At 42.6% G+C, this 21,776-nt stretch overlaps 1 long non-coding RNA gene across 3 annotated transcripts in view; it reads right to left on the reverse strand.

Annotated features, from left to right (window-relative positions):
* The window catches only part of LOC143843663 (uncharacterized), a 93,870-nt gene extending 83,707 nt beyond the window's left edge, over window positions 1–10,163 (reverse strand). For 2 of the 3 annotated variants that reach the window (XR_013233637.1, XR_013233635.1), the window contains exons 1-3: window positions 10,129–10,163; window positions 9,520–9,660; window positions 1,513–1,614 (exon numbers count right to left, since the gene is read on the reverse strand). This is a non-coding gene — a long non-coding RNA (uncharacterized LOC143843663). The remainder of the gene's footprint in view (window positions 1–1,512; window positions 1,615–9,519; window positions 9,661–10,128) is intronic. The other variant, XR_013233636.1, reaches the window with a different exon arrangement.
* Window positions 10,164–21,776: the final 11,613 nt, after the last annotated feature.

The following is a 21,776-nucleotide window of genomic DNA, read 5'->3' on the forward strand; positions in this document are numbered from 1 at the left end:
TGATGCCCTAAAACTAATCCTTTCTTTAGCCACTGCAGTTCTTGGTAAGCTTATATAATTTGCAATAAAACATCTGACTCTCCTAAATTTCCTTCCTTTTTGCTGCTGTGATTTATCTTGTATTGACCTTCTGGCTGCACAATGATAAAAAATAAGGGTGTTTTCTTTCTTGTATATAGGAAATGTGATTCATTCATTGTCTCTAATAGACCTTCAGGCCACCAGATATCTGTACAATGTTTGGCAGCTGTAAGAAGAAACTACAACTAAACAAATACAGATAGATAGAAGGGGAAAGTCTTATAAATCAGGTGAAGATATTCCACCACTACTTTATATGAGACATTAGTAGAGCTAGATTTGAAATATCGTGTACAGTTCTGGTCATTATTTTATCAGAGGGACGTTGTTGAAATTGAAAAGTTACAGTGGAGGGAAGCCAAAATGATTCAGAATTTAGAGGATAAGAACTACAAAGATGGATTAGCCAAGTCTGGACAATATGGATTAAAGGTGTGGTCCTAATGTATAGAGCTGAGTACCTGAGTGCTTCTGTTAAGGAATCTGCCTCTTGAAGGTCAGAAAATCAAAGGACCTGAATTCTTATAGTGGGAGCAACTGTCAGTGCAATCCCAAGAACACTTTCCTGTCCTGCCCCACTGGAGTAGGATTCTGAGTCAAGTTTCTTGGGATTGCATTTAAAATTTATTGGGGGAGGGATTGATCAGCATCATCAGCTGTGCATTCAGAATTATGCGGATGAAAATAGGAGATCAAATAAAAATCTTTATCTATTATTTTTCTTAATATTTGTGGAAATATTTGTGAACAGCCCTGGGGGTGGAGAGTGTTCTGGCTGTCCAAGATGGAATAGGACCAATCAGGGTGTGGCCAGCAAAGCCCTCCCTCTCCAGCTCCCACCCTCTTTCCCTGGACACTAGCCACTTTGCTCTCAGACACCTGAGAGAGATACACAGAGATACTGAGAACCCTTCCAAACAGCAAACAACCCCTGATTACCTGCTTTTGCTGCGAGGGAGAGAGAGACAGACAGACAGAAACAAACTGCAAAGGTGCCCCAAACTGCAAATGACCCTTGCTTCCCTGCTACAAAGGAACCCTAATTACCTCCTATGGCTCCTGCTGAGAGAGAGAGAGATCTACGCCTGCTGGTGTCGCTTGAATCCCAGCGCCCATTGCATTCCCAATGGGCTTTCTTGCTAGTTAAAAAATAAATGTGAACACCATTAACGCAAACTAAGCTACAGTAGTTGCAATGAAAAGATGTGTTCTGCCAATCATATGTAAAGCAGTGGATGTTATGTCTACCAAATACTAGAAACAGTAAGGTAAATGTAAAGGTATCCCCTGTGCAAGCACCGAGTCATGTCTGACCCTTGGGGTGACGCCCTCTAGCGTTTTCATGGCAGACTCAATACGGGGTGGTTTGCCAGTGCCTTCCCCAGTCATGACCGTTTACCCCCCAGCAAGCTGGGTACTCATTTTACTGACCTCGGAAGGATGGAAGGCTGAGTCAACCTTGATTGAACTCCCAGCCTTATGGGCAAAGCTTTCAGACGGCTGCCTTACCACTCTGCGCCACAAGAGGCTCATCTAGAAACAGAAACAAGAGGCTTCACTAGAAACAGTACAAGCAGCTAAATTTTGCTCATCCTCTATCTTATTGTGCTCCAGGACTGCAGTATTTTTCATTCAGTCTAACTCTTGGCAATGGTGTACCTAGAAGGTGCTCCTCATCTGCATAATTCCTAGAACTTTTCCTCATCTACACAGTTCATTTGGTATGTGTGCATACGCCATCACCATCTGCTTTGAACATGAATGTGAGGATGTGGCATCTAATTGTGCTCTAAAATAATAAATTTTCTTTAGGAACAAGATAAACCACAAGAGTCAACATTTGCTAATTATAATAGAAAAAAATAATGCATTCCAAAAATGGTCTTGGATTTATATTTTTAAAAGGAACAATCAAAGCATGTCCCATCATTTATGGGGAACAATGCTTATTATTATTATTATTATTATTATTATTATTATTATTATTATAATATTATTATTATTATTAAATTTTTAAATTTTTAGACCGCCCTTCTAATAGCCCATGGAATAGCCCATGGGTTACCATGAAAAGCTGTTGCTAGCAATATGGAGGAAAACATGGGATATGACAGTAATCGGCCCTTGATCCATACCAGTCTGGCTTCCGTCCTGGCCATGGGGTGGAGACTGTGCTGGTCACCCTGACAGATGATCTCCGGCGCCAGCTGGACCGGGGCGGGTCGGCCATTCTCGTGCTATTAGACCTGTCAGCCGCATTTGATGTGGTTGACCACGAGCTCTTGGTTCACCGCCTCGCTGATACTGGGATTGGAAGGGTGGCTCTTAAATGGCTATCCTCCTTTCTAGAGAACAGATCACAGAGGGTCGCTGTGGGGGAGGAGTTATCCGACTCCTTTGCACTCCCATGTGGGGTGCCACAGGGAGCGGTGCTCTCCCCCACGTTATTTAACATCTATATGCGTCCCCTGGCTCAGCTGGTACGGAGTTATGGGCTTGGGTGTCACCAGTACGCTGATGATACCCAGCTCTATCTCTTGATGGATGGCCGGCCAGATCTCCCCCCAGAAAAATTCGCCAGTTGTTTGGAAGCAGTGGCTGGATGGATCAGGAAGAGCCGCCTGAGACTCAACCCCTCCAAGACGGAGGTCCTTTGGCTAGGCCGAAGGGAGCAGGAACAGGAAGCGCGTCTTCCCTGCCTGGACGGGGTACAATTGTCATCTGTGCCCCAAGCCAGGAATTTGGGAGTGATTCTGGATGCCTCACTTTCCATGGAGGCCCAGGTCACTAAGGTAGCCCGGACGGCGTTTCTCCATCTACGCCAAGCTCGGCTACTAGCGCCCTACCTGCCCCCGGAACACCTGGCCACTGTGATCCATGCAACGGTTACTTCTAGATTAGACTTCTGTAACTCGCTCTACGCGGGCCTACCCTTGTCTCTAACCCGGAAGTTACAGCTGGTACAGAATGCAGCTGCACGGGTCCTCACTAAATCATCTTGGAGGTCCCATGTTCAGCCTCTGCTGAAGCAGCTGCACTGGTTGCCAGTTTGTTTCCGGATCAGGTTCAAGGTTTTGGTACTAACCTTTAAGACTATACGCGGCTTGGGTCCTGCATACTTGAGGGACCGCCTATCTCCTTATGCCCCCCGCAGGGCACTTCGCTCTGCGGGTAAGAATCTGCTGATGATCCCAGGACCCCGGGAGGCACGCCTGGCCTCGACAAGGGCCAGGGCCTTTTCGGTCCTGGCCCCTACCTGGTGGAATGAGCTCCCTGAAGAGCTGCGGGCCCTGTCGGAGCTCTCTGAGTTCCGCAGAGCCTGCAAAACGGAGCTCTTCCGCCAGGCGTTTGTCTAAGGCCGGGTGATGGCCCGGGGCTAAGATCGGACCCCTCTCCCCGGAGGGGGGAGGCCAGTACTAAACTGACCTGGTTCCCCAGAGTGTTCCATCCTATGCCCAATTATCCTCCGTTCCCTCTGCTCATCCAGTGGGCCTGTACGGGAATAGTTTTAATCGCCATCATTGTGACTTAGTCATTGTTTTAATGGGGTTTTAATGGGGAATTTTAATGGTTAATATATTGTATTGTATTAAAATGTTGTGAACCGCCGCGAGCCGGTTTCCGAGAGCGGCGGTCATACAAATCAAATAAATAATAAATAAATAATAAAATAATAATAATAATAATAAGGCACTGACCACTGAGAAAGAAACTCCAGAGAATGAACTAAAACTAAAAAATATGCAAAACATCTACCCATCCATTTGCTATTTATGAACAACATGCATCATGGATCATATTGCCAACTGTTCTTGTCTTGCAAAGGTGGCTGGCAATTGCCTTCCCCCCAAAAAATTGAGTGTTTGCATGAGAGCTATACACCAGGGCATGGAAGGAGCCTGCTTTGAAATAAGCATTCACTTCAGCTGTTTAGCTTCCAGATTTGCTTGCTTGTTTTCTGCATTGTAGTTTCCCAAGCACATACATTTATTCTCAGTGATCAGTTTCCTTCCAAATTTGAGGACAAAATGTAAAATATTGGTTCCAATCATAACAAAAATGCGGCATTTAGCATGCATTCTGCTCACACCTTGTCCTTGTGGAGTACAGTTATTTGTCTCTGTCCCCTAAGGAAGAGCATGGGATGATGAGCAAAATCTGGTGTAATAAAGAAGGATGATGTACAAACCCCACAGAAAGAATACTACTTTATTCTCTAAATGAAATGTATTTGGATGTGTTAAATATCTTATTTTATGTACTTCAAGAAAACCACTACAGGAAAAAGAAGGCATGCATGCCTCTGTGTCCACCAAACCGCAAATAGTACATATATGGTAAAACCTTATTATAGAAATTATTGATAAAGGATTAAAACTGTTAAAAGCATGTATTTTTCTTCCCAAGGTACAAAGGCATTTTGTCTAATAGCCTTACCAAGTGATAAGCAGGATGCATCCTTGGATCAAAATTTAAGCATGTTTTTTTTAAGCAAATTACTAAGAGGAATTAGGGGGCAAAGCACATATAATATCTCTTGTAATATATTTCATTTTTGACAAAGATTAAATGTCCCCTCAGAATATCATCACGTGCAAACCCAACAGAGCAATATTTTTTCTCCAAGACATTGGTTGAGGAACCAGTTTTTTCAAGAAAAATACAACAGTAAACTGAGTGCCGCTGGATATTCATCTGTGAAGAATTTGCCTAACATGAGACAGGTCAATTATTACTTTATTTTGATTATTTTCTTCAAACATTGATGTTTGAAGAACATGTGGTTAAGCCTCTCCATAGTTAACACTGGGCCTTGGTGTGTCTTTCACCACAGGAAGTGACAAATGTCCACATTCTCTGAAATCCAGAAAGGAGTTAAGTATCACAACCCACCCTGTGAGGAGAGTTTAATCTCTAAAAAGGAGTTACTTGATTTCATAAATGTCCCTATACACATGCTGGTACAATAAGGCATGATATTACATGGAAACCCCAAAGACAGTAACAGTAAAAGCGCTAGTGTTGCAGGACTGTTGCAGATTGTGTGCGACGTCATGCGGAACGGCAAATTAGTAGCGTTTACCATTTGTAAGCCTTCTGATACTTTGAACTCGTGCAGAATGGCCCCTAGTATTCAATGTTTGTCAAACTAGCCCTTAATGATACTAATGGTCAGTGATCAATTTTCATAGGCAGCATCTTTGCGCATGTATCTTTGCACATGCACAGATTGAGGAAACCACAAGACAAACCAATTTAGCAGGTGCTTGCTGTTCAGCATGGACTGAACAGAAGGAACAATCCCTTCATATCTGATCACCACCTTCAAACATAGAAAATTACTGTCAATTGTAATCGCAATTAAATGAATACCAGCATTACTTAACTGACATATAGTTTGGGACTGACAATATCTGTAGCAGTACCCACACAGCAAACTATCATAGCCCTTATGTTATTGGCTGCTTGGCTCTCAAATGGCTTGAGTTTCTTAAACTGGTAATTGCTATAGTGAATTAGTGATCTCATGATCTATTGCTACAATCTCTAGATGTTTTTTCCCATCGCATCATTATAAGGAGAAATGTGCTGACTTCATCTTTCCCTTTATAATCTACCAATGAAATGTGAAAAAAACCATGGCAAGCTAAACATTTGCCTATGAATTCCAGGTATTTGGATTAGAACATCTTAACTCATCAAAGAATCTATAACAAGGCATTGGCTTCGACATTCTACGCATAAACTGAAGTTATGGGATTTGATCAGGTTCATCAGTTACATGTGTGGGAGGGGGAGTGAGAGACATTAGGGAGTGAGAGACCCAGCTTGGTGTAGTGGTCTAACCTGGAGAACCATGTTTGATTTCCTCCACATACAGCCAGCTGAGAGACCCTGGGACAGTCAGTTTTCTCTGATCTATCTCAGCCTCGCCTACCTCACAGGGTGTCTGCTGTAGAGGAAGGGTAGGTGATTTTGAGCCTCTGTGACTCCTTTGAGTAGTAAAAAGTGGGTTACAAAAAAACCCCAAGCTCTCCTTCTTTTTCTACTTAACATTGTTCTTGGTGATCCAGCCATAATTCCTGCAGTGGTTGAAGTATAGGATTAGTGTTTAAATTGAAGGATTCGGACCTAGATATGACTATCCACTCTGCCATGAAGCATTCTGGGTGATCTTGGAGCAGTAATCTTCAGCCTAACCTACCCATGGGATAAAATTGTTGTGGGAATAAAATTGCATACAGGACAATATAAACCATCTTGAACTCCCTGCTGGAAGGGATTAAAATGTCTTGCATATATAACTGCTTGCTTTCTGAGAACTACTTTTTTGGCATCCAAAGCAGACACGTGTAAACTAATTTTAAAGTTTTTTAGCATTTCAAACTCCATCTGAGAGAGAGGGAGATGCTTTGGTTATTTTTAAGTAATCACAAAATCCTAAAAGAAAAGGGCTAATTTTGTAGCATGTTTTTCATTCAAAGCTACCTAACTAAATGGAGAAAAGTGGGCCCTTCCCAAGGGATCTCCGCTTGTCTGTGATGCAAATCGCCTGCAGCTAACATGCAAGTAGGACAGAAGCAGAACTTGAAAATACTCAACCATACAGGCAAACCCTTAGAAAGACAAAGAAGGGTGTCTGTTTGGTATGCAAAAACAGACTCCTCCTATCGAATGGCTCCAGACGACTTTCTTCTCTATGGGAGGGTGTAACTACAACTTTTACATGAGCAGTTTGGTAGCAAAAAAATAAGTAGGGAAAGTACAGCAGTAACAATGTCATTAATATGTATTCATGGAAACTGAATGACCTTAAGCACTGACATTTCAAATACCACCCCAAAGTGATACATTTATGTTACAGAGCATTATTTTTTATCGCTGTTTTAACTCTTCATGCAACTATCCGCAAGACAGGAAGTGGGAAGGCTGCTTGTTTTTTAAAAGACAACTCCTCCAAAGGTTCTCTTCTGCCACACTCTAAACAACAGTGACTGTTCCTAACTGCATCACCTGAGCATTTTCTTAAAGGAAAATGATATAAAAATAAAAACTAAAAAACCTTGACAAAAAAGGGTGCAAAATCTCTTTTCCAGTGACGATCTAATAAAGCTGTTAAGTCTGAATATGTTTTTTAAAATTGCCCTTTTCACAGCTGATAAAATACAAATTAATCCTTAGAGGGTTGAATGTGTGCCTATTTATTACTTTCAAGTGGGAAAGTAATGTGGCAATTAATATAGTCTGTTGCTCCATATGTGTTGTTCTGTTTCCCTTTTTTGAAACAATATGGCTATACAGTACTGTTACTTCCTAGTTGTACTAGTCCAGAGATCCTCATACATGATGAAGTTGTGCTTGGGCACTCATTTTTACAAAGGTCTCCCCTGCCTGCACTCGTAGGGAGAAAGGGAAAGTGTGACTGAAATCAGTTCCAAATCCAAAGCCTCCAAAGAGGCTTCTGCTCTCTCATGGCAGGTGGTAATATCCATCTGTTCAGCCAGGGTACAAGAAGCCTGCATGTTTCCCACCCAGCTGCTGAATGCAGAGGTTTTCTCCTTAGCCTAACATCTAGAGAAGTTGTCCTTGTCTTTGCTCTGGGCAAGCATTTCTATGCACACTTTCCTGATATTTGGACAATGCTGGTCTTCCTCTATTGATCTGTAGCTCTGTTTTATTAAGCATCCAGACAGCAAGTGAAATGATAGACAAATAAAGGAGTCTATATCTAACTTCAAGGATGTTTCCACACTTAACCTTTTAAAGAGGGAGCAAAAAAGGACGTGACTTCCTAGACAGAAGCGGAAATCTATATTGTAAATTTGATCACTCTTCCAAATTCTCTCCTATTGTAATCACATGCATATGAGACACAGCAAAGGTGCAAAAGAGATTCATACCTATATTTTAGTTGATGCATGACACAAATTAATACACTTAGAGTAGCAACACTAACAGCACAATCCTAGACAAAATTATCACCTTCTAAGCCCATTGACTCCAATTGATTTAGAAGGGTGTAACTCTGTTTAGGATGACATAGTAAGCCAAGTAATGGGTTACACTGATTAATTAAAATCTTTTGATTAGTGCTCCTGATTAATCTGGTAGTGTGTGTTTAGATAGTCAGTGCATACAATCCACAAGTAGGGGGGCTCTTGTTTTCTCTCACACTCAGGAATGAGCATTCTAAAGTGTGCCTTTTTGAAAAGACAAATAAGAATGCTTTTACCTATGCTTTTACTCATGTGGAAATGTATACAGATTTAGTCTATTGATTAGCCAATTAAAATCCACATGATTACGATTTCTTTACTTTTAATAACTTTCCTAGAACAATATGTACCTATAAAGTTATTTCTCAGTCTTTCACATGCCACTCAATAATTGGCCTAGCTTATTCCTATAAGGCTTCCCCACCTAACTTGCTTTTCCATTTTTCCCTAACACATTTTAATATTAACTCTTTGGACCCAGATGTTTCCCTAAATCCAAGCCAAATGAACTCAAACAAGCTGGGAAGAAAATATGCTTCTATCTTCCAACAAACTATGCATTGTCCTCTTGGAAATCTAGATCATGTTTGCAGATAAAATAGCTTTGTTTTCCTTTTGCTAACCTCCTTCAGTTCATGTATATTTATATTTTCAATTTACTTAGCATATATTTAGTTAGGTCATGTTATATTTTTCCCACACCAGTTAACTTTGAAGTGTGGAAAAAAGTGACTGATGACATATATTTAATACAGCAATACTCAGTAATTGTGTGTGTGTGCGTGCGCGCGCGTGTGCATGCGTGCATACACAAAAACATATGCATACAAGCTTTCAAGGTGATGGTTATTTGCATGCTATCCTGAATTGTTTTTTTTTCCCCATTTCAGTAGAACCTGGAGAAATGAAAAATGATTCATTTTTTATCATTAAATAACGAACATACCAAATTACCATAAACCTTGGTCTTTAGGCAGATGGTAACAAGTAAGGCTCTCTCTTAAAAAAAAAAAAAGGAATCCTATTATTTTAAGGCTAGAATGTCTGTTTGATATTCTGCCTTTGTTTCCTCATCAGCAATGCCTATAGGATTTCCTGCAATGCCCATGGTTTATTTACAATTGGGGCCACCGTATTTACTTTGGGTAAAAGAACACCTCCGTGGGAGTTAAGGATAGCAGCGGATCTGCACTCAGGGTATTAAGCTTCCTCTTCTGTCCCGTTTCAGCCCATGGAGTTCTTTTGACAGACAGCATGAAAAAAAATCTGCATAAGGAAAAGTAACTGACAGCTGGGGTCAAACTCTCTCTGTTTAATGACACTGCCAGTTACACATTTTGAATTGTTTAAATATGAGTCTACAGCTTCAACAATCATCATCTCACTGGTTCCACTTTTCATACCCAACAGCCAGGAAACTGACACGTAATTACACACTTACTGATGGTATCGCCGGTGCCGATAATTAAAACTGCCACGGGAGGATTGCTATTGCTCGTCTACAGCTGGGATGTTGTCAAGAGGTAGAAACTCCAGCAGCTTTTAACACTATCTTCTTACAGGTGGACCATGGACGCCAGCGCTGAAGTAATAGAAAGGCCTCAGCACATCATTCGCAATGTCTCACACAAATGAAGAAAATCTATTAACAATCCAATAAGTGAAATACAAACACAATGACCTAAGGGTTAAACTGTCTGGGTGGACTTAGAACTCAGATCTATTACATATTGTTCTTTTTTCACTCCCTTCTCTTCTCCTGTATGTATTTACAGAAGAGATCACAGTATGAAAGGACCATAGCAGAATGATGCTAAACTGTCTCCTGATTTGGAGCACCACTTTTACTGGGAAAGTACAAAATACACAAAAGCAGCTTAGTTGCTTGAAAATATTAAAGAGCCGCAAATACTGATCTTTAGTTCTAAAAGATGTTTTGGTTAGAAGAACATACAAGTTTGAAGAGGAGGGACTTGCTGTCTCTTGATGCAGTTGCCAAACTTGAGGGCAGAAAAGCATTTCAGAAGACAGGTGCAGCAAAGTTACTTACCCTTTAATACCCTGAGTGCAGAACTGCTGCTATCCTTAACTGCCACTGAGATGTTCTTTTAACCAAAGTAAGTACAATGACCCCAGCTGCAAATAATTTACTTGTCTTGCAGCGCAATCCTGAACATTTTTCTAGATCCACCAAAGTAAAAGGTGAAATTCTTATGATGATACTATTAGCTTTAACAATTCATATGAATGAGCATGCATATTATTTTCACCTTTCGTCGGTTTTTTTTGTTTGTTTGTTTGCCTAGCAGGAGTGTAGTTTTGGGCCACCAAAGAGGACATGCACACAGTGACTTTTGTTAGCATGAAATGGGCCACAGGTTTTATTGAATTCCAGCTTTTATTGACCCCCAGAAGGAGCATCGTCACAGCCTTGTGGAGGACCACTACCATACTGCGATCAAGGGACTACATGGAAACCAGGGCTTATTCTGCACACAATAGATAATACAATTTCAATGCACTTTAGAAGTAGATTATCCTGTTCTGCACAAGAAAATCCAGCTGCCCAAGCACATTGAAAGTGCATTATCATATGTGTGCAGAATAGGCCCTAGATCCCAGTAGCCTGATGCAGTTGCAGAGCACTCTGCCTCAATGGAGAATGGCTCCCCCCTGTTGGCCTCTGGGACCACCAAGGGGAGGCAACGTTGAATTGAGGGAACCTTGTGGGTGCAGGCCTCTGTTTTGTTCCCCCAAGCCACCCCACTATGTGAGCCTACCAGTCTCCCCAGCATGGTTGGCACCTCTTAAGGAGCCCCCCCCCCCATGTTGGAGTGTCCGGTTTGCAGACACTAACTCTCCTCAAAAACATTGTGAAACACAGGGTGGTTGGGTGGGAAGCTTCCTGCCATTTTGCTCTAAGCAGCAAAGAGGCTGGGAGCTGCATGGGCAACCTCTTTTGTTGAGGCACAGCTATGCCCCCAAAAGTGAGCCACCAGCAGCTTTTCAGGTAGGCGCAGACTTGCCCACTGGAGCAGCTGCACCACTGCTGCCTTGTCACCTGCAACCTCCCTGGCAGCCCATACTCCACCATGACAACCTAGCAGCTTCCAGTGAGTCTTTAAATTACTTGGTTGGGGTTAATTGAATGAGTTGTTAAAACTATTGTTTTAAATACTGTTTCATTTTTTCAGTGTATTCAATGGGAGATGTTTTATTAGGGCTGATTCTGCACTTACATTGTTTATTCTGTTGTGGATCCTGCTGAATACAGATGGATTTGAACTCTGGTTTTCCTCTAACCGCCCCCCCAGAAAGTGTTCTGCATTCAATTGTGGAAACTCAAAAACATTTAATCTACTGGTGTCCCAATTGATATAATTTTATTGGTATCTATTTTTATTTTTTGAAATTTACTAGTAGATGCTGCATTTCCCACCCTCGGCTTATACTTGAGTTTTCCTAGTTTATTGTGGCAAAATTAGGTTCCCTTGGCTTATATTCAGGTAGGCTTATACTCAAGTATACTCAGCAAAACTTTGACGTGGCAGAGGGCTTGCTGGGAGGAAGAGGCAACCACCCAGAGGCCCTCTAGTGTGCATGCTGCCAGCCCTTTAGGGCAGGGTGGAACCCGTGGCAATGATTTAAGTCAACACTTAACTTGACTTGGGTCTTGCCTTCTTCATCTACCCTATGTTGTGGTATACAGCATTGTTCAGGGTGTGAAATTGATGTTTGGGTGAAATTGATGCTGTGGGTTTGCATGGGATGGAACCTGTTGGCAGGGGCCCTGAGTTTTGGACCTCCCTACAAGGTGGTGCATATACGAACACAACTTAACCATCTGGGAGGCCAGGCACTCATTTGCCAGGGGGCCTGGGGGCAGTCAAATCAGGTTGGTGCCTGGTGGCTCCCCTGCATAGGTCACTTCTCTTAGTGGCAGACTTCATTAGGGGATCTGCTCTCCCAGATGAGAATGGTGCGGATCCCCAGGGCACCTCCTGACTTCATGGGTTGTTGGTGCAGTCTGCTGATTGCTAGGTCAGGCTCCCTCTCCCGTGCAGTGCCCACCCTCCCATGGGGAGATAATAAAGCTGTGGCCTTGTTTATCCCAATGTTGGTGTCACATGTTATTCCAGCACATAATGCCCTCCTGCAGGTCAATTGTATCTGAGAAAATATATGTACACACAAAAGCTCATTCCTTGAATAAAACTTTCTTGGTCGTAAAAGTGAAACTAAAGTCTAAATTTGTTCTGCTGCTTTAGACCAGGGGTAGTCAAACTGCGGCTCTCCAGATGTCCATGGACTACAATTCCCATGAGCCCCTGCCAGCATTCACTGGCAGGGGGTCATGGGAATTGTAGTCCATGGACATCTGGGGGGCTGCAGTTTGACTACCCCTGCTTTAGACCAACTATCCATTTGAATCTTCACAGATGTTTGTTTGGAGTAGACATAGTTTAGTTCAGTGTGAGGTTATTTTATCAAATAAGTTTTTTAAAGTAATTTTTAATAGCAATAGCTGTTTGGATGGTGAAACTGAAAACATATGCGTTGAGAAAGCAATTGATAACATACCCCTCTGAAAACGTGTAAATGAAATGCAGATAGAACGACAGCTAATAGTCCAGTAGAAAACCTAAAAAAAAGACAGAACTCCCCGCTTGATTATTATGAAAGCAAAACTATTACTTTGCGTATCCTTCATAAAGGACTGTTTCCTCAGGCCGTATATTAGGAATGTTTGAACACCTGCTGGTTCAGGTCCGTCCCTGGTTGTAAATAGGGAGCTTGTTTTTCATTGTTACCAAACTGTTTTGGCCTGCTTGCAAGATTACGTTTTGCATATTCAAACAGTACAGTATAGTGTAGTGAAAACTGGAAATGGTTTATGCATGCCTGTTCTCACGTAGCCCAAAGCAAGTTCTACTTGCCCCCTCTCCAGTAGATCTTTCATTACAGCTGTATAAACACTGAGTTCACTGGTCAGCCAGCCAGTGATTATAAACACTTTTTAAAAAAAGACTTAGGGCCTTTTCCCACAGGGATCTTTGTTGCAAATTGTTTGCGGAATGAAAAATCGCCATTTAAAATAGTGGAATTCGTCGTTATGCATACCTGCCTTTGTAGTGGAATCAGTTGCGTTTTTTAGCGTTTCCCACAGGCTTCCGGTCTCGGCAGAAATCGCTAGAAAGGAAGCGCTATTGCCAAGCTCGTCCCGCCCCTGGCCGTCAAGCAGCCAATGGGCAGCCGTTAGCATGCTCCCAAACAGCCCCTTTCCCTTTAAGAAAGGTTTAAAAAAAAAAAAAACGACCCATAGCAACGAATCTAGGTAGATTCGTTGCTACGGAGAGACCCATCCAGCTGCCTAATGTGAGCTGTCGTTTGATTGTGTGATCGTTTGCACGCTGCCTCGAGTGATAAAAAAAAAATCCCCCCCCCCTCACGGGCCCGATTTTCGGCTGAATTTATTTGTAAAAAATAAAGGGACTTTATTTCAGCAAACGGGCTTTTCAGTGGTTTGTGCTTAGTGACTAAAGGTGAAGGACTGAAGCCAGGGAAGCCTCTAAACAGAAAGAGGCTCGCCGGTGCGTTTATCCCCGCTCGCTCGGAGAAAAAAAAATGGCGATCGCTTCGCCGGAAGTTTGGAGGAGAGAGCCAGGGGGAGGGACTTTGAAGAACCAGCAACAATGGTAACGCACAGGTCTTTAGCGCTACTGTTGCAGATTGGTTGCAGGAGTGTATCGCTATCCGGAGGGTGAATCCACTTTTCTGGATTCCCCTGAAAGCGCCACAACGAAGCGCTTTTTGCTGATTGGTTTCAGGATTGTTGCAGATTGTCTACGACGTCGTGGGTTATGGCAAATTAGTAGCGTTTCCAAATAGCAACCATTCTGCTACTTTGAAGCCGTGCGAAATGGCCCTCACTATTTGAAGCTTGTTTACATTCATGTAACTGAGGTTATTTGGCACATGTACATTTTTGCATTCTCATGGGAGATGTTTCCCTTCTGCATCCTTTAATTACCTGATCTGACCATCCATGACTCTGGGGGTGAATCAGTTTTACCCACTGTGCAGATGCAAATACACCACACAGAAATGAAACTCCACCTCCACAGCTACTGCACAGCCACAACCCTGGTTCAATAGTTGTTTAAGCTGTACTCTGTCCACAGTGGGCAGGCATGCTTCTTCGCGCAGTCCCTTCGCATGGTACCTTCCTGTTAGGTCTTCCGACCTCTGGGCAAGAGAGCCAGGAGACCTTCTGGAATTAAAACTGATTTCTAAACTATAAAGGTCAGTCCCTCTTAAGACTGTTTTGCAGGGTGGACTCTCTGGCACTATACCCACTGAGGTCCTTCCCTTTCTCAAACACCATATCTTTCAGGTTCCACCCCCAAATCTCCAGGAATGATCAAACCCAGATTTGCCAACCCTAGTCTTCATTGTTCCCACTAAGTGTGTGGAGAATATGGGGGACTGATGCTCCCTCAGGTAAGGCTATGCTAGGGTCTGCTGCATTGGTAATAACATCTAGAGTTGAAACTTCAGCTCTGGGATCCAAGGCCTCTGAGTTTGCAGAGACTGGTGCTGCCAGCTGTCCATTAAACACCCTGATCTTTCCTCCAGGCTGGCCCCAGGTACAACCTGGATTGTCCTTGGATAAGAAGCTTGCTCCAGGATGTGAGATTGGTCCTCACAATATGGGTTTCTGAAAGGATTAAAAAATTGGGCAGGTTAGGCCTATCAACAGCTTTTTTCCATGGCCACTAAAATCAATCTACGAGTTAAGAAGTAGTATACTTTTGAATATCAGCTTGTGGGTAACAAACATGTTGAGAGAGCCATTGCCTTCATACTATGCTTGAAAGCTTCCCTAAGGCATCTGGCTAGATACTCTTAGAAACGTTTCCTTCAATAAGATGGGTCAATTTCAATTTTTTTGTCATTTTACCTCTTGTCACAGCTCCAAATCACCCCTGCAATGTTGCTTTGGTGGGCAGAGGAACTGGAGGTCTGCCACAGAAGGGGAAATTGCAAATATTTCTCCACCTTCTACCAGCAGAAATGCTTGACAAGATCCAACTTAGGCTGTTAAAATAGATGAACCTTTAATCTAACCCTGTAGTACGCTCATTAAGTCATCCATCATTAAATCAGCCTTCGTAATTTTGCCTTGTTTGTCACGTAGTGGCTGCACTGCAGGAGAAGTTATATCCGATTAATTTCAGTGGCAGTTGTATTTAGTATCCCCTAGTATTCTGAATGAAATCCTGCCATGGTCAACATTAAAAAAAAATAACTGAGATATGTAAAAAATAATGTAGTGCACATAGAATTCATTTTGGAACATTTTATTGCCTTTTGACAGATCTGCTAAATGCTCCTGCTATTGCATAGCCCTGTTCATCTAAATGAAGAGATTCACTCAAGCTTGGGCAAAATTATGATGATCTGCACATGCCCTTCATACATAGTGAGCAGAAGGCATCTTTGTACTTGTGTTTTACAGGTTCTCAGGAACATATGAAACCACCATATACTGAATCAGACCACTGGTCCATCAAAGTCAGTATTGTCTACTCAGACTGGCAGCAGCTCTTCAGGGTCTTGGGCTGAAGTCTTTCACATCACCTACGGGAGACACCGGGGATTGAATCTGGAATCTTCTGCATGACATCTACCTGTGAGACACAGTTTCCCAGGTAATCAATATCAATTATTTTTAATAATCTTATTTAGATTGACTATTCATGAGGTTCATGGGCAGATTAGAGGATTATTGGAATAATGGTAACTTTCAAATGAATAAGGCCCATCTGAGACATCTGCACACATAAAATGAATGTCCACCAACAGTTTCTGAGGAAGACTCAACCAGTGTGCTGAAAGCTGTTGAACAGGAAATAAACCTATGAAATGTTCTGAACAAGTCACTAGTGGTGCTGGTTGTGTTTGCTTTAACACAGCACTGCAATTATGGTCAAATTGGCTTATGCTGCGTGTCTTGGCTCTGAAACTCTTCCCTTGTCTTTGAGGTCCAACAGCTTGTGTGACATATGCAATATCATCATCAGAAGAAGCCAAAGTTGATGGAGCACACTGTGTTTGTACACTGGCTTGCCACTCCAGAGACCTAAATTCAAACAATGCTTTGAATTCACAAGTGAAAATTGATTTGGTAATCCCATGCTACCTACCATTTGTTTGTATCATGGAGGCCACCCTACATACCTTGGCACAGATACTTATTTCTAATCAAATGTGGGCCAAGAAGAGAGTGGCAGGAGCCATGCCAGTTGGAGCTAAGATGCACTGGCCCAGCGGAGGAGGAAATTTACCCAGCACCTGCTTGCATCATACTGGCTGAAGAACCTTGTTGTGCATTACAAGTCAGTTCAATCCAATAGGAAAAACGGGCCTTTTCAGCATGGTAACAAATGACAATTTTGAACCCCCTCCCCAATTGTAATGAGGATATTAACTGAGACAGATACAGATGAACAACAAAGAGGAGTCTGCAGAATCTATTATATAAAAACAGCCATTTTGAATTTATAGTATGTTGCAGGATAGGGAACAGCACAGATTTTACATTATGTAATAACCCACAATCAACTTTTTGACAAAACAGGACTATATTTTTTCTCCTTAACTCTTTTTCAGTTTATCCCTACCCAGAGATGCCGCAGTCTACTCTGTTAAAAGTCACCAGCTAAAAGCCAGTGGGAGTAGACTGGAGTAAATCTATAAAGGATTTCAGTGTAAAACATCTAGTAAAGAAGATTCAGTCACTTTCTTGCTGTTTTAAATGTTGATGGGATTCCCAGCAGGAGCAACACAATTGACATCATGCACACTAAATTATCATACAGATAATTAATAGTTCTACAGGACTTGTAGAACAAAGAAAAAGTGTCATTGTTCACTGCATGTCAATAGAGTATAATGTTAGGCACTGAGAAGTAGCTAAATACACATCATAGTTCAATGTGCAGATGAACAGATGAAATCAGCATTTACCAAAGTCCAGGGACAACATATTGGAGTGTTTCCCATATTCCAAAAAAAAAAAAATCTTTGCAAGTTGAGAAAACAAACATTCCTTTCTCGAACATATAAGTTTTCTATGATGAGGAAGTTTCTTAATATGGCCTCATAACTCATTATATCACTGCAAGCAAAATGAAGAACTTGGGTAGAATATGGCTTTCTGTGGCATGTGCGTTAAACCATATAGGTTTCTAGGACTGCAAGGGGTCATTTTTGGAATCCTACAAGGAGCGGTCCTCTCTCCAATCTTGTTCAACATCTTCAATATGCAGATGACACACAGCTCTTCCTCCTGATGGATGACTGCTCTGACTCTCCCCCAGAAGCATTAGCCAGCTTCCTGGAAGCAGTGACGAGATGGCTCAAGCAGAGTTATCTGAAGCTCAACCCTTCAAAGGTGGGGGTCCTGTGGCTGGGTAGGAAGGGACCATGTGAAGAAGTGTGCCTGCCCACCGTGGACAGAGTATAGCTTTCAGTGGTTCACTCTGCCATGATTCTGGATGCTTTCCTCTCAACAGAAGCTCAGGTCACAAGAGTAGTGCGGCTGGCATTCTACCGTCTATGCCCAGCCAAACTACTAGCACCCTACCTGGCCCTGGAATACCTAGCCATAGTGATCCATGTGACAGTCACCTCTAGACTGGACTTCTGCAACTCGCTCTATGCAGGCCTGCTCTTGGCCTTGATCCAGAAACTGCAGCTGGTCCAAAACAAGGGCCATTTCGCACGGCTTCAAAGTAGCAGAATGGTTGCTATTTGGAAACGCTACTAATTTGCCATAACCCACGACGTCGTAGACAATCTGCAACAATCCTGAAACCAATCAGCAAAAAGCGCTTCGTTGTGGCGCTTTCAGGGGAATCCAGAAAAGTGGATTCACCCTCCGGATAGCGATACACTCCTGCAACCAATCTGCAACAGTAGCGCTAAAGACCTGTGTGTTACCATTGTTGCTGGTTCTTCAAAGTCCCTCCCCCTGGCTCTCTCCTCCAAACTTCCGGCGAAGCGATCGCCATTTTTTTTTCTCCAAGCGAGCGGGGATAAACGCACCGGCGAGCCTCTTTCTGTTTAGAGGCTTCCCTGGCTTCAGTCCTTCACCTTTAGTCACTAAGCACAAACCACTGAAAAGCCCGTTTGCTGAAATAAAGTCCCTTTATTTTTTACAAATAAATTCAGCCGAAAATCAGGCCCGTGAGAGGGGGGGGGGGATTTTTTTTTTATCACTCGAGGCAGCGTGCAAACGATCATACAATCAAGCGACAGCTCACATTAGGCAGCTGGATGGGTCTCTCCGTAGCAACGAATCTACCTAGATTGGTTGCTATGGGTCGTTTTTTTTTTTTAAACCTTTCTTAAAGGGAAAGGGGCTGTTTGGGAGCATGCTAACGGCTGCCCATTGGCTGCTTGACGGCCAGGGGCGGGACGAGCTTGGCAATAGCGCTTCCTTTCTAGCGATTTCTGCCGAGACCGGAAGCCTGTGGGAAACGCTAAAAAACGCAACTGATTCCACTACAAAGGCAGGTATGCATAACGACGAATTCCACTATTTTAAATGGCGATTTTTCATTCCGCAAACAATTTGCAACAAAGATCCCTGTGCGAAAAGGCCCCAAGTTTTAGTGGAGGCAGCCTATGTACAGGTAAGGCTTCTTCCTCTGCAACGTACTGAAACCCTAGACCAGCCTTTTTCAACCTTTTGACAATGGAGGAAGCCCATGAAATATTTCTCAGGGTTTAAGGAACTCTGGAAGTGCTGTCAGCTGGCCACAACTCCCTGTCATGCTTCTGGAGGTGATGTCACACAGACACTCCCACTGCATGTGACCAGGCCACTGCCACAACAGCATCTGCATAGCTAGGAGTGCCAGCCTCTGGGTGGTGGTTTGAGATCTCCCTCTATTACAAGAGTTCTCCCAGTGACAGAGATCAGTTTAGCTGGGGGGGAAAGGCTGCTTTGGAAGGTGGACTATGGCATTATACCTCATTTATGAAGTTTGCCCTCTCCCCAATTCCTTCCCTCCTCAGTCTCCACCCCTCCTCCAAATCTCCAGACATTTCCCAACCCAGAGCTGGCCACCTCATCTTAGCATGCCCCTACCTAATCACGCCCCAGCAGGTGGCCATCCAAACTGGGAAAGGCTGTTAAAAGCCTGGGGAGTTCTATGGAACCCCGATTGGGAATCCCTGCCCGGCATTAAGCAGACAGCATTGCTGGTTCACCCATTTCAGCCACAACCAATGGCTTGACCCACAAACCCAGACACAGCACAGGCTGTAACCTCAACTTCCACTCTTCTCTGAAGGCCAGCTCTAGTTTTCAGCTCTAGTCAGCTTTTGGACTTTGTTGCAGCAGACAGAATACGCCTAAACTTTAAACCAGGTTGCTATTAACTGAGAGCAGAGATTATTAAACAAATTGCTTTGAGAGGGAGTAACTGATGAAAGGTTAATGATTTCTGAACTGACTCAGCCCTCTACGGTTCCCTGTGACTTTTTAATATAAGCACAGGAGAATGGCTAAACTATCCTTCAAGATGCCTGCTTTCACCATTGTACCAGGTTTAATTTACTAATTTGTTTGCGGGTTTACATTAAAGACAATGATGAAGTGAAAAACACAACACCATTGTGTAAAATGTACAAATTCCTATTGGAGAGAAATGGATGTTCTTCTTGCCAGCCTACAGTGATGGAGATTAAATTTCAGAGCGAGATTTATTTTGTGCTATTGTCCCCCTTATTCACCAGAGGGTTGTGCAATGCAAGTAATCTGATCAGAATAATGCATAGGGACATATTTCAGAAAACCAATAATTGTGGTAACGTTGAGCTGTGCAAAGTGCCAAACTTCAGTCCAAAATCACTCTCCCTCCTTCCCACAATTCCTTAACCATAACATCATCATACACTGTGCTCTTGTCCATTAAAACCACAGGTTTGAAGCAATCAATGCTGGACGTTAGGAGATTTATTGTAATTTCAGTCCTACAGCACTTTTTGCAGGCTAAAAAACAAAATTATATTTTATAGTCATGCCATATTCTATTTTACAGCTTTTATAAAATGATTTTCTTTTTCTTTTTTTAAAGGGAAAGCTAAAAGCTTTTTCTTACAAAGTTAAGATGCTGTTAAGTCAAACAATGACAGAAATCATTGAGACCACCACATTTAAATGCCATTTCTTCCCTTTAACCTCTACGCTTGCCTACACACAAAAAAAGAAATCTTTCATAAATAAGTCCCAAACAAAATCATTGCTTATTTTACTTTCCTCGAGCCCTTGTGGAATAAACACAAGTTGTAACAGGATCCCTTTGACCAGTTTTTTTTCCTTATTCTGTTCATATTTGCAATGATTTTATTACTGACGCTCAGTTTGCTCGGTTCACATTATCACAATCAGTGCATCATGGGATTAAAAAACCATTTACTGCCCAAACTTTTAAAGAAAGTCCCCATGCAGCAGCATAATGAACATTGTTCCTTTTTATTGTTGCTGGGGTTTATTGGTATGCCAAAGAGGCAGTGAAGCTCAGTCCTCATTCGAAAAACAAAGAGGTGACCCACTTAGTTAGCATGGCAAAGGCAGCACAAAGATGCTGGGGATATAACCATGCAGCCTATAAATAGCAGCCATTCCATTTTACCTGGGAAAGGCCACAAATTAGGCACATCTCCAGAGAAATATTCATTCCCCCCCCCCCTCATATAAACCATCTATTGGTATCCAAATTAATCTAGAGCAGGCATGTTACTCCCTGGGAAAAAAAATAGGTAAGGCAATGTAGTCAGCGGCTCAGAAGCCTCATCGCAAAGGAAATCCGCAGGCATCAGTACACCTCTCTGGAGATCTATTTCAGAAGCCGGGTTGTGCTGACTGGGGAATATGAGGCTTCAGGCTCCAATTCATTAGAACACCCCTGTAGTGCTTACCTTTAAGCGCATGATTAAGATCCATTGCGAACGACAGGATTCTGCAGCTGCTTAAGTGTTTCCCCGAATCAGATAGTCTGCTGGGACATATCAGACTGGGTAAGAGGAGCTGAAATTTGGCCCACTGCAACTTGTTATCTGGTCCTGCAGGAGCCAGCCTATCACTATAGATTAGGGCAGTGCTAGGGAAACAAAGATTCACCACAAAAATTCATGGATGTATTTTTTTGTTGTTGGAAATACTTCTCCTTGTCTCAGTCCCATGCCTTATTTACACACATGAACACATTGAAGCTGCTTTGTACTGACTCAGACCATTGGTCTAATAAGGTCACTACTGTCATCTCTGACTGGCCATGACTCTCTGGGATGACAAGCAGAATTCTTTCACATTATTTATTACCTGATCTTTTCTTTAAGAGCTAGTGTGGTTGAACCTGGTACCTTATGCATGCTAAGCAGATACTTTACCACTAAGCCATGGTTCATCTCAAATGTATGTCTACCCATTCACACATACTCCACTCCAATACCCCGACTACACACATTCAAATCCTATTTAAACACAAACACAGCAAAAGAACCTCAGCCTAGAAGTTCTCCAACAGTTCTGCCTTTTCAGTTGCCTATTCTAGTTCAGTCTTCCATCAAAATCATATTTATAGCTGGTCTTCTCCTTAACTTTTTACCTTCTGCTATATCAGC

The sequence above is a fragment of the Paroedura picta genome, chromosome 8, assembly GCF_049243985.1.
Source record: "Paroedura picta isolate Pp20150507F chromosome 8, Ppicta_v3.0, whole genome shotgun sequence".
Lineage (NCBI taxonomy): Eukaryota > Metazoa > Chordata > Lepidosauria > Squamata > Gekkonidae > Paroedura > Paroedura picta.